The sequence below is a fragment of the Barbus barbus genome, assembly GCF_936440315.1.
Source record: "Barbus barbus genome assembly, chromosome: 18".
NCBI lineage: Eukaryota > Metazoa > Chordata > Actinopteri > Cypriniformes > Cyprinidae > Barbus > Barbus barbus.
Genome location: NC_136746.1, coordinates 18335740 through 18340521, shown reverse-complemented (window position 1 = coordinate 18340521; position 4782 = coordinate 18335740).

The following is a 4782-nucleotide window of genomic DNA, read 5'->3' as shown; positions in this document are numbered from 1 at the left end:
CCATTGGCCTGGGCAACCGCTCCACCCCTTTACCCTCTGTCAACCCCTTTATAATTCAAACTCTAATGCTTTTAAAAAGTGTTTGACAGATGGATCAGATTCCTTTTCTTACATGTAGCAGATCAATGAGGCTAAATGATGAGGGCAATGTGATATGCTGCCTGTTCTTTTCATTTGTATACAGCCATGCAGCATGTTTTTTTCTGTAACATTTAATGACACAAATGTCTTTCAGGCAATTGCTAATCTTTGATAGGGTATTTTTATGGTTGCTACATGTAAACCTTGAAAATCAGCGTTTTATAGTCAGATAGGTACTACCATCTCCACAGAAACGCGTATCTACAAATATAATTAAAAATATTATAATAATATATAACAAGTTATAATGTAAAAAGGTATCAGAGAAATTTTACGAAATACAATTAGCAATATGTGTGTTTATATGTTATTTTATGCATTTAATTTCTATACATTCATATATTAAAAATACATTTGATTAAAAATGTAGTATTCAGTTATATCATTATTTAATAGTTCAATGTCTGTCCTTTCAAATACAAAATATATGTATCAAAGAATTGTTATAAATGCAATTAGCAAAGCAATATATACATTGATAATTTTCCTTTTGTTTATTTTCAATACATTCATTCATTATACACACATACATATATGTGCATGCTTTTTTTGCTAATACTATTTATGCATTTATTAAACATTTATGTAATATTGATATATATATATATATATATATATATATATATATATATTTACTTTCTATAAATTTATATATAAAAATTAAATAATGCATTATTCAAATATTATTTGAATAGTTCAGATGCACATTTTCTTCAAAAGTGAAATAATATTGCCTGTGCCTTAAGTGGGCCATAATAAAATGCAATAGTTGTGTCTTCTTTTGTGACCTTTAGATGGCACTATTGGTGTAAAATTACCCCAGAATCCTCTGTGAAGTGTATGTAGGTTGAAGCCTATTCCTGGGTGTGTGATTAGCTGCTGTGACACTTGATACTTAACCACAAGCTAATGCAGCTTGGGAAAGGCATTGTCCTGTAGGAAACAAGGGTCACCTGCACTGAAGGAAGTCCTTGATTCCATTTAAGTCCAGTGAACTTGGCCAAGCAAAACATAGTGTGACTCTTAAAATCTCACATTACTTTTCCAGTCCAGTCTGTAAATCAAGACAACAGTTGTGGATTATTGGGCAAGTGAATAATGTGTGAAATTCACCTGAACCTACTATGTGGTTTTGAGGTGAAATAGTCATTCTTATGTTAATAAAAGTCAAGACCTTCCTGTGAAATGTGAACGGAGAGTGTGAAGATATGAAGTCCTTGATCATATATCTCCAAAATATAAAACATGTTCAGAGTTGAATGACTAAAGACTTTTCTGCTTTCACCCTCCCAAAGATTAAGGTAACATGACAGATACTGTTTCACCTGCTAAACACTTTGCTCTCACAGCCAAATAGCTTGGCTTCCCACTATTCTTCCAACATCTGCCAGGAGAATCACGGTGTAATTGAGGCTTTAAAAAGGCATGCCAGAAAGCTCAGCAGATGCATCATTACAGTCTTCGGCCTGTCTTTTGAAAGCTAAATTTATGAAGCGGTCTTTGCTCAGGTCTCTATCAGTGGTTTGCACTCTTTACTCTGAACGCTGTTGAGATGCTAGAGCATGTGTCCAGCATGGGAATAGCTGCTGTACAGACAAACAAAACAACCGGAGCTAGGAATTAAAACAAATTAGATCAAAATGCTTTCAAAAATGTCATCAGGGGTTTCTCGTGAGTGCTACTTGCCATCCAGATGTTTCTTCCGAGATCAAAGCAGGAATGTTCTCTGATGGTGTAAACGTATTTGTTGTGTAATACTGGTAGATAATGTAAACCCTTGTGCAGGAAAGTAGACCTTTTGTCCTTAAATTGCCAGTATGATTTTACAGTGATTTGTGCAGGTGCAAAGCGTGTAAAGTGGGTTTAATCCCACATCTTTGTAATCATTGCCTTTTTATATACCAGCATTTCCAAATCTGTGCTGCGTGCACAGGCAAGTGTAAAGATAAAGTGTAAATAATCATGTTACGCCAGACATGACATTGGTTGCTCTGTGGACAATGTTTGTGTGTGTTCCTTTGTGTGCTGTAGGTTCCGAAAATGTAATCCTCAAATCCCCTTCCCATAAGGCGCCTCCAAACCCTCCTCACATCCTCTGAAGGTCTTCATTACCTTTGTCAGAAACTCTGAGCTTGTGGCTCACCCACAGTTCCCCAAGGGCCTTTTGGTAATGACCTTGTGGATGGATGGATGGATGGATAGATAGGTAGATGGATAGATGGATAGATGGATAGATGGATAGATGGATAGATAGATAGATAGATAGATAGATAGATAGATAAAATTACATCATAATATAAAAGGGAACGAGGAGAGCGCAAGAAATAAAACTAAAATCAGACATAGTAAATATTGTATTATGGCAATTATGCTTTTACTGAAGCCACACTGTCTCAAATTCACTGCGTTCATTTTAGAAATATCCACAATGTCATCCTCAATATGAGTGAGTGCCCATTTCCTGCTGAGCTCCAAACCTATGGATTATTATTTATTAAACTGACCAAGTCTTTGAGTCCCCGGAGGCCATATTTCCTGCATGATTGTACAATATCTGCACGGAGGTGTAGGCATTCCTTTTATCCTCAGTGACAAAATCAGCTAATGGATTGTCCCACATTGCATATGATCTAATTTATTCTGTGATTGACCATAAATCACATCAAGCCCAATATGAGCCCCGGCTTTTAAGAATTACACCGAGGAGCAACTGTGCTGTGCATTGTCTGGGTTGTTCAACGTTTCTTCTCAGTAGTTTATAAACAAAGTATGGTTAGCATATGTTAGATTAAATATTCCTATGATGATGTTAGATGTTAGTGTTCCTTTAAAGGGATAGTTTGGCCAGAATTTAAAATTGTCATAATTTATTCATGTTCTTCATACAAGTTATGGCTTTAGAAGATTTGGAATATAGCATATGAGTGCATGAGTCACATGGACCACTTTTATGATTCTCTTATGGTGCTTTTTATATCTTGAATATAAAAAGCACCATAGCAAGAAAAATATTCTGTAAAATATAATCTAAATATTTTGGGTTAAATGCGAAATGTATTTTCCTAAATATATTTTGGAAAATAAAAATATATTTAGTAAATAAAACTTACAGAAAATATATGTAAATATATTATAAAATATATATTTGCAATATTTTAAATATACCTAAAATATACTTTTTTGCCATATGGACTCATATCAAGTATGTGTATGACACAGTTTGTTTTTCTTTGACATCCCTGAGATGTTTTTTAGGATAACATGGCTATATTCCTATGAGTTATCACAGAGGAATCCCAAAGTAAATGAGACCTGCCTGGAGTGTGATGGGACAATACCTTTGCATTGTCATCCAGCGACTGTGCCAAATCCAAGTGGGCTTTAACATCAGAAGCATGAGATATTTGTTTTGGGATGGCATGGATTAACCGTGTCAGTGCAGGCCTCCGCTAGCTCTGGATGCTAATGCGCTCAGCTACTTCTATGCTGTGAGTCATTGCTTTGAGGACTAGAGAAAAAAAAGGTGTGTGACTGTCTACTTTAGTTGTTCCGTTTCCCTCTTTGCAGATGTTGGCTCCTGCACAGACACAGCAGCCACCCATAGCTTTTAAGGCCTAACCTTAAATTTCTCACTTTACGGTGTATAACACTGGTCGAAAACACTTACAGGGTCACCAAATGTCTTCCTTGCCTCTTTAGGAACACCAGAGAAATTATTAAAACACATGTAACAGAAACAGATTTTTCAGTCTTAAAGGAATGGTTCACCAAAAAGTGAAAATTTGCTGTAAGTGTACTCACCCTCAGGCCTTCCAAGATGTAGATGAGTTTGTTTCTTCATTGGAATAGATTTGTATTACGTCCCTTGCTCACCAGTGGATCCTTTGCAGTGAATGGGTGCCATCAGAATGAAGAGTTCAAAAAGATGATAAAGACATAAGTAATCGACATGACTCAAGTTTATCAATTAACGTCTTGTGAAGGGAAAAGCTGCAAACAAATTATCATTAAGATGTTTTAACCTCAGACTGTTGCTTCTAGCTAAAATATGAGTCCTCCATCTATAATATTGCATTCACACATACAGAGATTTACAAAAGAACTAGCAGTTACTTATTTTCAATGACAGTTCAACAGTCCAGTGATTCAACTGGTTTATGCACCTCATGTAAATGAGCAATGCAATGACTACCAATAAGAGTCAAGACACTGGTGCACGTGTCTCTTGTGGGATACTGTAGTGAAGTGTCAGAAAGATGAAGTGCTACAGTAAGCATTTAATCATGGTAAAAAATGATGCATGGAAAACTATGTCAAATATTGTCAAGAGTTTGATTCATGCATTGATAATGATGATGCATTATGCACAAATGCAATTTATATACAGACACTTTCCCCTCCAGGATGTTGAAAACTGATTTCTTGTCAAAATAGAAAGACATCCCATTTATGACAAGATTTTCTAAAGCTGTGGCAAGTTACGATAATATTAGGACATCTAGCAACATGAAACCTGCGACCAACTATAAGCGATAAAATGCTGTAAGTGTGAGTGAGGCATGGAATCAATATAAACAACTGACCAGGGAATTCAGAGCCAGCCTTGGCTAACTGAGAAAAAAAAAGACAACGTACAAAGAA